The sequence below is a fragment of the Sorex araneus genome, chromosome X, assembly GCF_027595985.1.
Source record: "Sorex araneus isolate mSorAra2 chromosome X, mSorAra2.pri, whole genome shotgun sequence".
Classification (NCBI taxonomy): domain Eukaryota; kingdom Metazoa; phylum Chordata; class Mammalia; order Eulipotyphla; family Soricidae; genus Sorex; species Sorex araneus.
In genome coordinates, this window is record NC_073313.1 from 340,696,695 (window position 1) to 340,713,049 (window position 16,355).

The following is a 16,355-nucleotide window of genomic DNA, read 5'->3' on the forward strand; positions in this document are numbered from 1 at the left end:
AGGCTTCTACCCCATATCTCTATGTAACTTCCAACTCTTCTTACTTATTTCCTGAATGTCATCTTTTCTGGTCTTTTCTTTTCCAAAATCTCGGGCCATAAATGTGTACAACTTTGAGAACTTCCATTTCCTTGTCCTATTATTCTAAATAACGCAGAATATTGAAAATATCCAGCATTTTTTATTCTTATACTTACTTTACAATTGGGAAGAGAAAAGTCTCTCATTACTTTTTTTTTTGGTATGTTTGTTTCCTCCCAAAAATCTCTGTGACTATTCAGCAAGTTTTATTATGCCATATATATTTTGGCAGCACTTGATTTGTGTGTTTAAAATATTCCATGGAAATTTTATGAGGACTGCATCAAATCTGTATAATAATTTGGGGAGAATGATAATTTTAGCAATGTTAATCCTACCAATTCATGAATAAAGGATGTGTTCTCATTTCCCCATTTAGATGATTAGATTAATTTAACTCAAAGACAAGGTAGGTCCAACACCTGCTGAAGTTTATCTTAGGTCAGCAGCATCTTTATTTATAATTCACATTTATGTAGAGTTGAATTCTATGAACTGTATTCTCCATAAACATTTTCTCATTTACAAGGGAGTCGAAGTTGAATTAATTTCTCATGAAGTGACATTAGGATTTTAATGCAGATCTCTCTGCCTCTTTAGCCCCTTCTTGCTTCACAAGATAGCAAGAATCTAGTATGTGGGACTAAAGTGCTCACAGGCACAGCTGGAGCGGAATTCAGGCTCATCTTAGATATAAAAGAAATGAAATTTTGCGTCCCTACCTGGCAAAGATACTGCCCTTAACAATTGTAAAGAATGCATGTGGAACAGGCTGTACTCTTTAAAAATAAATAAATAAAGTTACCTTGCATGTGGGTCACCCGGGTTCGACTCTTTCACCTCTCTTGGAGAGCAGGGCAAGCTACTGAGAGTATCCCGCCCATATGTCAGAGCCTGGCAAGCTACCCGGGGTGTATTCAATATGCCAAAAACAGTAACAACAAGTCTCACAATGAAGATGTTACTGGTGCCCGCTCGAGCAAATCAACGAGCAATGGGATGAAAGTGACAGTGATACAGGAATAGAAAGGTTATATTTTCCTCATATTCTGACATTCACATAGTAATATAAAAAACCATTTCCTACTCTGCAGAGCAAACTTGTGTGATCAAGTTTTCCCAGTAAATGTTTGCCTGTTTTCAATCTTAGGTTAAAAAAAATAAATGTTTTTTTAAAAGCTTTAACTGTTTAAAAAAATCAACTCATTATCTCCTATCCTGAGATCCTTCTCTCAAGGGTAGATAGAGAATGCTACAACCTACTCAGCACCGGTTGATTAACATCTGAAGTTCAGGGCACTGGATTATAATAAAGACCAATTTTTCTGTCCCTTACCCTACCAGGGCTGGTGTTTGTCAGCATTGGGGGACTCGATGAGATAAAGGTTTTTTGTTTGTTTGTTTGTTTTTGTTTTGTTTTGTTTTGCTTTTTGGGTCACACTTGGCGGTGCACAGGGGTTACTCCTGGCTCTGCTCTCAAGAATTACTCCTGGCGGTACTTACAGGACCATATGAGATGCCAGGGATTGAACTCCAGTTGGCCGCGTGCAAAGCAAATGCCCTACCCGCTTGTGCTATCACTCTGGCCCCTAGACATGATCTTTTGTTGATCTCACAGACAGTAAGGCACAGAGAAATTTATGGAAGTTATTTGCCCAATTTATGAATACCCCAAAGCCACAAGTTTCTCTCCATTTGTCTTCCCCTATGCAACAATTTATGTGCCACCCCCAATAAACATAAGCACCACAACAATGAAGCAAACAATATCAACCACAACCACAAGCCCTTTGTACGGGTTTGATCATTGAGAGACACATCACAACGGGGAGAAGAAATTTTATGTTCACTCCTGCCAGTCCACAGGCATGATATCATTTAATCCTCAGAAAGACCTTGTGCAATAAAAATTATTATTTTTTAAAGGGAAACTGTGGTTATGTGACCTAGGAACCTAGATAACTACAACTGACAATAAGATCAGTTAAGGAGCCAGGAGATTAAGGTGTGCAGTTGTGTTTTTAACGGTTGTAGACAGAGTGCCCTCTCAGCATTACTATGGCCAGAAAAAGAAAAGGATGTGAGCTTTGAAATAAGCTGAATTTAATCATAGCTCTTTCACTTATTAAGTGACATTTTTAAAGTTAAGCAACCCCTGTGTTCCCTAAGCTTCTCATTACGGCAAAGAAAGTAATGTTTACTTCAGGTTATATTATAGAAATGCAATACGAGGTGACTACTTGGTATATAATCTGGAGCAAACAGAATACTTAATTGTAGTGTTTAGATAATTGCTACAAGTTATTTACCATAAGAGATGCCCTTTAATCAGCAATTAGCCAATCTATAAAATATCATGGTTCGGTAATTCAGTTGTATTCAATTATTTTGACACAGTTACATATTTTAAATTTAAAAGAATTTTATTATAACAATACATAAGATTCATGTACAGATCATAAAAATCAATATCTAGATATACGGCATTAATTTCAATCTTAAAGCTCAAATTTACCTTGCTCTAAACCATTGATCCTTACTCTATTTACTCTCCCTCCTTCTTTCCTTTTGAGCAACTAAATATATGACTGTATAATCCAATGATTTATGTTTGTTGTATTCAATTTATAGATGTGTTTTCCTTGTATGCCATAAGTAAAATGAGAAACTTTTTTATTTTGCCTAATTGAATTGTTTCACAAAGGATGATGATCTCTAGTTTAGACACATTGTTGCAAGTGGAATTATTTCTAATTTTATAGCAGGGTAGTAATATAACTAGGCATTTATGACTCATTTTTTTTGTTCAGTCATCTGTTTATGCTCACATACATTGTTTTAGCCTCTGGCTATTGTAAATATCGCTTCAATGAATGTCAAGGTATGCACATACCTTAAAATTAATTTTATCTTTCTATTTTTTTGGAAAAATGTTTGGAAGTGAATAGCAAGACTGAATGACATTTATAATTTTAAATTTTAAGAAAAATCTGTTTTTTTTCTAATAGCTGCATCAATTTACATTCTCACCAATAGTATCTAAGGGTTTCCTTTTCTACATATTTTCTCCATTAATTTTCTTCTTCTATTTCAGATATTAAATATTCTTATTGATATTAGTCATACTTCATGGTTGTTTTGCTTTCGTTTTCAAAGAATGAGAGATGGTATGCAATTTTTCCCTTTGACTGTTGGCAGCTGTGTAAGCTTTCATTGAAAATGTGTCTGTATTGATGCTCATTGCATTTTTAAATTCGTTTTTTGCTAACCTTGCTGTTGCTCAATTTTCTAGAATATTTACGTATTTTTGTTTTATTTTTTATGGAGCTACAGCACAGTGGTAGGCCATTTGCCTTGCACGCAGCCGACTCAGGTTCGATTCCTCCATCCCTCTTGGAGAGTCTGGCAAACTACCGAGAATATCCCACCCCTACGGTGGAACCTGGCAAGCTACTCATGGCTTATTAGATATGCCAAAAACAGTAACAACAAGTCTCACAATGGAGACATTATTGGTGCCCGCTCGAGCAAATCAATGAACAATGGGATGACAGTGCTACAGTGCTACTGTGTTCAAGTCTTTTTTTCCACAATTACAGAAATACTATAACAATCCCTCCATCAGTGTTTCAAATTCAGTCATAAATACCCCTGATCCCTCCCTCTTGCCAAACCCCGCCACTTAGGTACCAGTTCTGTCTCAGTGTTTGTTTGCCCTGGTTATTGTTCAATCTCTTTGTTTCTACATAATTCTCATATTAGGGAGATAATTTGGTATTTATCTTTTATTTTCTGACCCACTTCACTTAGCATGGCACCTTATAATTTCATCCAAATTGCAAAAAACCTCAAAATTGTATCTTTTCCTCAGAGTTGAATAATACTGAGGTACATAAATACACAATTAAATTAGGACTGGAGCAATAGCACTGTGGCTAGGCCAACCTAGGTTAGATTCCTCTGTCCCTCTCAGAGAGTCCCTCTCAGAGAGCCTGGCAAGTACTGAGAGTATCCTGCCCACACGGCAGAGCCTGGCAAGCTACCCTGTGACATATTCGATATGCCAAAAGCAGTAACAACAAGTCTCACAATGGAGACGTTACTGGTGCCCGCTTGAACAAATCAATGAACAATGGGATGACAGTGCTACAGTGCTTACCTGTTTTGGAGAACTTGGGCTTGTTTCTAGATGCTGGCTCTATGTTAATTGTACTGTGATGAGCATAGGTCTACATATGTTATTTCAGGTTAGTGTTGTTATACTCTCGGGATTGATGCCCAAGAATGGAATTGCCGTGCTGTATGCATACTCAAATCTCGATACTTTGAGAGATGTCCAAATCATTTTCCAAAGTGTTAAAATATGCAAAGACCAATGAATGAAATGTCCTTTTTCACCATATTCCTGCCGGCACCTATTGTTTCTAACACTTTTCAGATTTATTTTTCTCTCTATGAAGTGATATTTTATTATCTTTTAGATTTGTATTTCTCTGAAAATCAGTGATGATAAACATGTTAGCATATACCAGTTGACCTTTATGTCTTGTTTTAATGTCTGCTTATCTTGCCATTTTTGGATGTTTTTGTTGTTGTTGTTGTTGTTGATATTTTAGAGTGCTTTATGTCTTGTAAATCAGCCCTTTACTTTAGGCTGCCTCTCTATTTTTGCAGCACAGAAGCTTTTTAGTTTGATATATTCTTATGTGTATATTTCTCTCTAATTTCCCTTACCAACAAGATGCTTTTGTTTTAAATGCCTATGATGCTGAGAACACTCAGGTAGGTTAAAATATTGGAGAATATTTTTATGTTTTTCTTAATGTATTTTATAGACATGGGCTTGATGTCAAGGTCTCAATTTTGAATTGAATATTGTGTGTCTGTTTTTGATATGTGGTTAACCAGTTTTTCCAACATCGTTTATTAAAGAGGCATTCTTTGCTCCATTTAATATGCCTAGCTCATTTTTTTTAATTAACTGACTGTTAATAAATTAACTGTTTATAAATGTGAGGATTTGCATCTTGTCTCACAATTCCATTCCACTGACAATGAGAGTCTGTCATAGTACCAGTGTCATGCAGTTTTGATTACTGTGGCTTTTAGTAAAGTCTGGAAATATATATCTCTTTCCATATTCTTTTTTTCTCAGAATTTCTTCGGTTTTTATGATAGTTTTGTGTTTGTCTGTGTGAAATCATTTATTTTAATGTAATCCCAAATGATTATTTTTGCTTCCCCTTCTTTCAGCCAGTTGTCTAAAAACATATCTAAGTTCAAATGTCAAAAAGCATATTACCTATTTTTTTCTCCTATGCATTTCATGATTTAAGGTCTTGAATCCAAGTTATTAATTCATTTAGATTTTTGTTGCATGACATTTAAGGATCTACCATAATTCTTTCCCACTGTTTCCTATATTCAGAATATAGCAACCCCTCTGCAATCTACTTTATGACAAAAAATACAAAAAATTATAAAGTTTCCTTGTTCTGTAGTCTGAGTATATGCTCATTAAAATGGCATATGTTTTTAGTGTGTTTCTATAAAGTGTTCTGTGTTGATCTAAGGTCTATCTCCAGGTGATTCTCCACTGTTCATTATCTAGCAAAGAAACTCGCAAAGTGAGTGTATAGACTTCATATCTTGGAATCTATCTTATATTTGCTTACATTTGAACATTTTGTCACTGTCATGGCCCAATAAAGCAAAATTAATTTTGAAATAAAATATTACAAGTCTTATCTTTAAAAACAGAGTAGAAGGTATCCTGAAACTAAAATACTGTTATAATTACATAAAGGAACAACAAAAACTGGTAATAGAACAGTTTATTTGAAATCATCAGACAACTGGCAGGGAAAATACTGTGATTATTCCCAGAGCAAAGCCTAACCATTGTACCTTAGATGTGCTGCCCCCTGTGATTTTCCCAAATGTGAGAAACTCAGCTACATAATTGAGCTGGGGAGAAGGGTGGCAAGGTGGATGGAAGGTGGGGTGGGGACTGTGTTCACAATCTTTTCTAAAAAAAAAATTAGGTAAGTCAATTTTCTTGAAAAGTAGTGTGTGTTTACCAAAGTACTTTATCAGTTTTTGTAAGTGTAGCTTATTTTTGGTACGTGGGCAGGTGGACCTGGCTGTCAAAGAGATCTGAGTAGAAGTCGTGAATAATTTTCTCCACTGCCTTTCTGGAGGATATGATAGATCCATCGGGACATCGGAGGGCAATCATCTTGGTCTTGTAGTTGGCAAAGGACAGGCGAGCGTTGCAAATACTTTTCCCGGTTTCTGCTGCACTGGCCAACACTGCTGCTCTTCTCTCTTTGAGGTCTTCTTTTATCACATCTCTGCACAGCTTTGTGAGCTCAGACATTAGCTTGTGGTTGCCTGAGGTTCTCACCAAACCACGTTGATGAATGACCTCAAGAGTTTCCGAAGACAGGCGTCTGTTTGTGGCTTTCTCACTCTCGGCATTCTTTGCACAGACATGAAGGTGCTGAACCATTTGATCGTATTCTTCGTCGATGTTGTCAAGGACGGCATCTTCCCATGTTGCTGCAAAAGTGCCAAAGAGCTCCCAGTTAGTGGTCATTCTGGGAGTTGTCTTCTTAGACTTAAATTTTGCAGACTTTTCTCCCCGCTCTGTGGAGTAGAATTTCGCACGAAGGAGACGGTGGTCTGATCCCGTTTGGAATTTTGGGACAACAGCGACATCGGTCAGGCAAAACCTTTGATTGAATATGATGTGGTCAATTTCATTGTGGAACTGTCCACCGGGACACTCCTATGTCCAGAATTTAGATTCGGCCTTCTAGAACTGAGTTACCACGGATGGTCATGGTCAACATGATGAATTCAGATAGTCTCTCACCCTGACCGTTCCATTCTAGGCCATGTGTCCAAATGTGGAGTTCTTCGGGTGACCTTCTCGGACCTATCTTGGCATTAAAATCACCAACAATGATCTTGTAGAAGGTGTGTCTTCTTTATAGAATGTCTCCAGTTCCATGTAGAACCTCTCAATTTCTTCTTCATCGTAGTTGGAAGTTGGCACGTAGATGACAAAGATAGAAACTGCAGGCAGTGAGCCACATCTATTCAAGCGGAATCATCCAATTTGGGCTGTTAGGCATTTGAATGAATCAATGCTCATGGCCAAGTTCGTGTTGATAAGGACACCAATGCCACCAATGCCTCTGTTGTCACATGTTCCGAGGAACAATTCTTCTCCAGTGTCAAAAATGGCGTGATGTAAGCCTACGGCAAGCATTATCCTCAACGGGGAAAAACTAAGGGCCTTTCCTCTGAGATCAGGCACAAGACAAGGATGCCCACTCTCACCACTCCTCTTCAATATAGTACTGGAAGTACTTGCGATAGCTATTAGACAAGAAAAAGAGATTAAGGGCATCCAGATAGGAAGGGAAGAAATCAAACTCTCACTATTTGCAGACGACATGATACTATATCTAGAGAAGCCTAAAACCTCTACTAAGAAACTCTTAGAAACAATAGACTTATACAGTAAAGTTGCAGGCTACAAAATCAATACCCAAAAATCCATGGCCTTCATATATGCAAACAATGAGGCAGAGGAAAGGAACATGAAAAAAGCAATCCCATTCACAATCGTGCCCCAGAAAATCAGGTACCTCGGAATCAGCTTAACCAAGGAAGTAAAAGACCTTTACAAAGAAAACTACAAAACGCTACTCCATGAAATCAAAGAGGACATGAGGAAATGGAAACATATACCCTGCTCGTGGATAGGGAGAATCAATGTTGTCAAAATGGCAATACTCCCTAAAGCATTATACAGATTCAATGCGATCCCTATAAGTATACCCATGACATTCTTCAAAGAAATGGATCAAGCAATCCTAAAATTCATATGGAATAACAAACGTCCAAGGATAGCTAAAACAATTCTTGGGAAAAAGATGATGGGAGGCATCACCATCCCCAACCTCAAACTTTACTACAAAGCAGTAACAATTAAAACAGCATGGTACTGGAACAAAGGCAGAGCCGTAGACCAATGGAACAGGGTGGAATATCCCTACACACAACCCCAAATGTATGACCATCTAATCTTTGATAAGGGAGCAAGAGATGTGAAGTGGAGCAAGGAAAGCCTCTTTAACAAATGGTGCTGGCACAACTGGACAACCACATGCAAAAAAATGGGTTTAGACCTTGACCTGACACCATGCACAAAAGTCAGATCAAAATGGATTAAAGACCTCAACATTAGACCACAAACCATAAGGTACATTGAAGACAAGGTCGGCGAAACCCTCCACGATATTGAAGATAAAGGTATCTTCAAAGGTGACACGGAACTAAGCAATCTAGTAAAAACAGAGATCAACAAATGGGACTACATTAAACTAAAAAGCTTCTGCACCGCAAGAGATACAGTGACCAGAATACAAAGACTATCCACAGAATGGGAAAGGATATTTACACAATACCCATCAGATAAGGGGTTGATATCAATGGTATATAAAGCACTGGTTGAACTCTACAAGAAGAAAACATCCAACCCCATCAAAAAATGGGGCGAAGAAATGAACAGAAACTTTACCAAGGAAGAAATACGAATGGCCAAAAGGCACATGAAAAAGTGCTCTGCATCACTAATCATCAGAGAGATGCAGATCAAAACAACTTTGAGATACCACCTCACACCACAGGGACTAGCACACATCCAAAAGAACAAAAGCAACCGCTGTTGGAGAGGATGTGGGGAGAAAGGGACCCTTCTTCACTGCTGGTGGGAATGCCGACTGGTTCAGCCCTTCTGGAAAACAATTTGGACGACTCTCAAAAAATTAGATATTGAATTCCCATTTGACCCAGCAATACCACTGCTGGGAATATATCCCAGAGAGGCAAAAAAGTACAATTGAAACAACATCTGCACATGTATGTTCATCGCAGCACTGTTTACAATAGCCAGAATCTGGAAAAGACCCGAATGCCCCAGAACGGATGACTGGTTGAGGAAACTTTGGTACATCTATACAATGGAATACTATGCAGCTGTTAGAAAAAAGGAGGTCAAGAAATTTGTAGTCAAGTGGATGGGCATGAAAAGTTTCATGCTGAGTGAAATGAGTCAGAAAGAGAGAGACAGACATAGAAAGATTGCACTCATCTATGGTATATAGAATAACAGAGTGGGAGACTAACACTCAAGAACTGTAGAAATAAGTACCAGGAGGTTGACTCCATGGCTTCGAGGCTGGCCTCACGTTCCGGGGAAAGGTCAACTCAGAGAAGCGATCACCAACTACATTGTAGTCGAAGGCCATGTGGGGGAAGGGAGTTGCGGGCTGAATGAGGGCTAGAGACTGAGCACAGCGGCCACTCAACACCTTTATTGCAAACCACAACAGCTAATTAGAGAGAGAAAACAGAAGGGAATGCCTTGCCACAGTGGCAGGGTGGGGTGGGGGGGAGATGGGATTGGGGAGGGTGGGAGGGACACTGGGTTTACGGGTGGTGGAGAATGGGCACTGGTGAAGGGATGGGTTCCAAACTTTGTATGAGGGAAGTATAAGCACAAAAGTGTATAAATCTGTAACTGTACCCTCACGGTGATTCTCTAATTAAAAATAAATAAATTTAAAAAAAAAAAAAAAGGAGGAAAAATAAAACTGGATGAGTTAAAGGACAAAAAAAAAAATGGCGTGATGTGATTGATGTCTCCTCGTTTTGGTCAGACCAATGATGTCGTACTTTATCTTCTGCACTTGCACCATCAGGTCCTCAATGGATGCTTCTGATGCCAGCGTACGTGCATTGAAAATACAGACAATCATTTTAGTCTTTCTTCGTTTTGGCAGTCTAGTTTGTCCTCGAGATTTTTTCAGCCTCTCCTTGCTCATCTTTCTTAACGCTGCTGTATTGGGGGCTCTTTCGGTGACAGATGAATGAGGCCAATTGTTGTTACTGTTGTTGACATATTAAATATGCCACAGGTAGCTTGCTAGGCTCTGCTGTGTGGCGGGATACTCTTGGTAGCTCGCGGGGCTCTCTGAGAGGGAGGAAGGCTTTTAGGGCGGCCTCCAATCACCCTTAGAGTTATTACCATGGTTCACAACAAATTTAAACCTATCAAATATGGTGTGGGAATAATGGACATTAAGAGTCTTACGGTGTGTCCGGAGAGCGGCCTGGAGTGTGGTGGTGACTGGGTAGTGGGGGTCGGCCAGTGAGGTATTTATCTGACTTGGGTAGGGTGGAGCGTCTGGGTTTGACCGTTCCTTCAGATGCCAGAGATTGGAGGAGGCAGACAGAGGATCTTGTTTCCAGGTCTCGTTGAACCTAGAGTTCAAGGTCGCAAAGTTCTGCTTACCTGGTTTTTCGGGCTTCACTCGTGTGTGAGGTTCAGCCCAAGTGTCCGGAGAGTGGCCTGGAGCATGGTGGTGGCTGGATAGCTTATTTTTATAGCATCTGAACACAATTTTGAAGGAAAGTCAGTAGATAGTTTGGGATAAATAAAATATTTGGTTTATATTTTCATCTCCTTAGAACCTATAATTATATGAACACACGTTATTTTTATTATTAAAAAATGAGCCACTGTTATTTTTTCATTAAAAAATGGATGACAAGCATTGATATGCCTCTGAATCTAAATGCACGCCCTTTCTAGTACCTGGAATGGTTTCCACCCATTTCCTATGACAGCTCTCACTTTATTTTTTAATTTTTTCTTTTTTTATTTATGTGTCACAACCGGCAATGCACAAGGGTTACTCCTGGCTCATGCACTCAAGAATTACCCCTGGCGGTGCTCAGGGAACTATATGGGATGCTGGGAATCGAATCCAAGTTGGCTGCATGCAAGGCAAATGCCCTACCTGCTGTGCTTTTGCTCTAGCCCCTTAACTTTTTTTTAAATTGATAGACACTATCTCATTTACAATAATGTTAATAATGGTTTCTCATTCATAATTTCTTTCTTATTGTTTAAACTAAACTTAAGTTTCATTTTTTGGAAGAATTTATCTCTTTGCAAACAATAAAAAGGCACACCACCAGTATTACTTTACTGTGTCATAAACGTGGTCATGGGTGTCACAATTTTTGCCATTAGTTATTAATTGACATTTCTATATTAAGTATACAGTAGATATTCAGTAGTAACTTTGTTGAATCACATTAAACCTTCTCTCTAGGTGGTGATGTGATAAGAAGACTAGGAGTATGAATGCTTAGACACAGAATCAACACATAAAATGCAATTCATTTTTTTCAAAAAAATTTCAAAAATTTTTAGTGGTTTTTAAATAATATAAAAGTTGAATTCCATGCAGTATGTCAGTCTCTAAAGAAGAATAGAATAAATTTAACATTTCTTATCCATTCATTAAACGTGAAAAAAAATCCATTTTTTAAATTTTTTTGAGAAAGCACACAATTTATCAGGTTTTTGTAATGTAATTTGAACTTTTAATGCACCATAAATATTGCTCAAGATCTTCAGAAGGAGGATACTTCACAATGCATATCATTAAAATACATATTCTCTAACATCACATTGGTCCTCCTATTCCCATACATAAAATTCTCTGAGCAGGGACCTAGAAGTAAGACTGAGCACTGCTAGCATGAACCCCCAAATCATAGAGAAATAAATTTATAAATAAATTAAAAAATTAAAAAGATAAAATACCAGGGATTTTTGGGGCCGGAGCGATAGCACAGCGGGTAGGGCGTTTGCCTTGCACCCGGCCAACCGGGGTTCGATCCTCGGCATCCCATATGGTCCCCCAAGCACCGCCAGGAGTAATTCCTGAGTGCAAAGCCAGGAGTAACCCCTGAGCATCGCTGGGTGTGACCCCAAAAAGCAAAAAAAAAAACCAGGGATTTTAGAATAAATGATTTCAGCATAAATGACTTCAGCATCATAAGTATTTTAATATAATAAAACATCTTTGGACTGCACTAATAAGTTGCATCTTTAACCATATATGAATGTACCCAATTCTGAGATATGCAGGGTGACCTAGTACATTATAAAGAAAATATTAACTTTTCAATTCAACAATTTTATGTGTAATATTTAAAATTTGTGTACAAATATTTTATTTTCTTTCAAAATTTATACTTTAATTCAGAATCAAATGTATTTGGTGTTTCAGATTTTTTAAGTTGCATTACAGAGGAAAAAACGTTTCCTTCACCAGCTATTATGTCTTATTGATGTATATTACAGAGTACCTACATAATAGAATAAGCAGAGTGTATAAATTTGATTTAATTAAATTGTGCAAAAAGAAATGTACAAGTATGTTGAAGATGCTGACAAGAAAGCATGAATTAAAGATTATCTGATGTAAGATAAAAACAAGTAAGAACATAGCAAATATACATTTATTTCAGGCCTACTTTGGGTTCTTTTTGTATCACAGACCAGAATAACCTAAAAGTGAAAATGACTAGGATCATTTTTAACTATGGACTAATACCCAAAGATTCATTTTATACCTCTCCAAGCACATATATTTATATATTACTCAACACATATTTTGCCTACAAATAAACATTAATATGATGTAGTGGTTGATAGATAAACAAATAAAGAAAACCCAAATTTTTCTAATGAAAGTAACACAAACTTTAGTTTTCAGTGATTAAGATTAATAGATTAAAATAATGTTTTTTATATTTTGTTGTGTAACTATGCAATTGAATGCACAATTATTTTTAAAAATATTAGCTAAAAATATTTAAAATATTTGTAAAGGATATACATAAAACTGGAGCATGGTGGCGGTTGAGTTGTGGAGGTTGGCTGCTGGGGCTGGGTCCCTTCGGGCGGGGAGGGTTCTCACCTGCCCCCCACTGGGGTAACCTGAGTAAAAACAGCCTGGTGAGCAGGCCGGTGGCATGGTTATAGGGGTCTCATTTTATGCTCCTTTCCAGGAAAAGCAGCCGTGATTTCTGGTGGTGGCCAATGAGGAGATTATTTAGTGCCAACAGGAGGTAGCTTATCGGTGTGACAGGTCACCGGATACTGGAAGAAGCAGGTAGAGGATCTCTGATCCCGGGTCCCATTGAGCCCAGAGTCTAAGGTCACAAAGTTCCTCACTAGCTGGGTTCCGTGGAACCTCACTCATGTGTGAGGCTCGGCCCAAGCATGTAGAAAGCGGCCTGGAGTGTGGTGGTGGTTGGGTTGTGGAGGTCAGCTGCCAGGGCCGGGTTACTTGGGGAGAGGAAGGCTCTTACCCGCCCACCTCTGGGGCACCCTTGGCATACTGTAGCCTCGTGGAGGCTGGAGAGACAGTACAGAGGGTAGATCTCTGTTGCCTTACATAAGACAGACCCAGGTTTGTTCCTCAACATGCGCTGAGCCTACCAGAGTTGACAACTGAGTTCAGCTCCAGGAATAAACCCTTAGCATCTCTAGGTATGACTTCTGGACCTCCCATCCCCAACAAATTAAAAGTCTGGCACCACATGGTTCCTGAACAATATTTGAAACTACATACAAGACTGAGCCAGAAGTAACCTCACAGTCACAAACAGGGGTGGTTATAAAAGCAAAAAAGAAAATTAAGATGTCTAAGATGTCCGAGTGTAGTTGAGAAGGTAGGGCATGACCAACCCAGGTTGGATCCCCAGCATCCCATATGGTCCCCAGGGCAATGCCAGGAGTGCTGACTGCAGAGCCAAGGGTAACCCCTGTACATTGCTGGGTGGGATACCCTCAAAAAAAGCCAAAAAATGAAAAATATATATATGCTCACTTATTATCGAGTATAAACTTCTTTTAAAACAAATGACGTTGTATGAAATCAGAAGAAAACTATATCATATATGCAGAAGTCTATGTTCTAGCCATGATGTTTATATACAGTCATTTACAAAAGCTTCAGGTAACTCTAAAACTTCAATTTGACATTACTAGCTATTCGCACCATTCCAATAATAGGCACTTTTAAAATTAATTACTAAAATAATTTTTAAATAAAATATTTGCATAATAAGTATACATTTTCTTTTTAAAAAGACTTAAAGAGTATAATTACTGCTCTGTATTATCAGTCAAGTAAAATCTAAGATGACTTATGTTAAAGGAAATAAATATTTGAGTCTTCCAAACATATGTATATATTTATGTAAACAACATGAAATATTGTTATTCACTTCAACAGTTTTGAAATTATATCAAGCATATTTAATATCTCCTTCCTTTTACTCTAGTAGTAATTATTTAACATCAGAATCATAATGCTTAAGTAATTACGTATTCTGATTACTGTAGGCAATGAAGGATATTTATACTTTTTAAACAGCAAATCCTTAATTAGCATATTAATCAAAAGATGAATAATTTACAAGTTCAGTAACAGATATAAACTATTCAAAAGAGACCATGTCCATAAACTTAGAAAGTATATTCAACTTTTGAGATGTTCCAGTACATCTAACCAAGAGTACCACTTTCTATCCAATCAACTATGTAGAAACCTAAGAGTAGAGACTGCCTCAGTCTTTCAGCATCTGCTTTATATGTGTGTAACTGAGTGTGATACCCAGCACAGCAACAGATAAAAAAATAAGATGAAAAAATCTTAACAAAATTTGAATATTTAAAATATTACCCAATTTCATGTCTTGAAATCCTCATGACTTTTACACAGACATTCCAAACAAAAGGAAGCAGGTATTCACTCCAGATGACACTTGAAACAGCCCTAATAGCATTCAGAGATATGAGACAAGCAGGTAGTCATCTCAACCCATCACTTCACTTGTATCACTTGTCATCGGGTTGCTCATCAGTTTGCTAGAGCAGGCACCAGTAATGTCTCTATTCGTCCCTGTCACATGCTAGTGTAGCCCAATGGTGTCTGCTCACTCCAGGAACATTAACATTAAGAGCCTCAAAAAGTTCGTTCAGAGTCTTGATGAAGAAGTCTGACCATCTCGTAGGTGGGAAGCCAGGCATTCTTTTGACATGCCGTGGAATCCAGTTGGTAACAGATCTAATCCAGCGGTCATCTCCAAATTGTATTATGCGTCTGACCCATTTGATTTTCGACGCCTTGACAAATGAGACAGCATCCCTGATTATCAATCGTTGATGGAGGTTGGAACTCTGGATTTCTTCTCTCACTTGAATGAAATGTGATATTCCAAGCATAGCTCTTTCGATTCCTCTTTGGGAGACCCAAATAGTGCTCTTATCCTATTCAGAGACCAGGGTCCAGGTCTCTGAAGCATATGAAAGTGCAGAAAGAAAAGTGGAGTCAAAAATATGTGCCTGGAGCCAGAGGTTCTTCGTCCTCTTAACTTCTTCGACATTCTTGAAGGCGTTCCACACTGCTCTCTCCAGAGCAGCTCAGGTGACAGTTGATTCGTCATGTTGGGTTCTCGACCTAGGTACACATAACTGCTACATTCAGAGATGCTCAACCTAATAGAGACATAATATGGCCAAGGTTGTATTCCAAATGAAGTTAATTGATTTCTATTTATGGAAATTTCACTGCTCAGAGCTTGAGAATAGATGTGAGAAATTTCAAAGGTACAGTTTTTTCTCTGAGTCATTGCCAAAATGTTCAGGAACTTAGCAACCCAATAGAATTGTTTTCTATCTCAAAATGTGCTTTCTGTATCAATTACACAATAAATCACACCAAATTATTTATAAGCAGTTAAACAAGGTCCTAAATTGAGAAACATGTTTGGAAAGGGAAATTAACCTTACCCCTTTTTCTTTCTGATTTATTCTGTTTTGCCTCTTCAACTATATCCTTGATACCAATAATTCTAAATAGCAGTTATTAACTGTAGCTACATCCTAGTATGGCACTGGTTAAAAAGTAAAAATTCAAGCAAACAGTTATTTTTTAAAATTTTTATTAGTAAATCAGTGTGGGGTACAGTTACAAACTTATGAACTTTCATGTTTGTATTTGACTTATATCCCAGTTTCCATTGTCCTCCACCAATGTTCCCAGTATCCCTCCCACCACCCCCACCCCAACCCCCACCACCCAACCTTGCCTCTGTGGCAGGGCATTCCCTTTTGTTCTCTCTCCTACTGGATGTTGTAGTTTGCAATAGAGGGATTGAGTGGCCATCATGTTCGGTCTATAGTCCACTTTTGGTACTCGGCTTTCAACCCGAGTGGGTCCTCCCAATATTCTCTACTAGGTGTTCCCTTCTCTGTCTCTGATGCCTTTTCCCCCAGCATGTGTGGCCAATTTCCAATCTGTGGGGCAGACCTCCTGGTTCTAATCTTT

General features: G+C 38.2%; 1 pseudogene; it reads right to left on the bottom strand.

Moving 5' to 3' along the window:
• Positions 1–9,914, bottom strand: part of LOC129399650 (uncharacterized) — a 45,224-nt pseudogene extending 35,310 nt beyond the window's left edge.
• Positions 9,915–16,355: the final 6,441 nt, after the last annotated feature.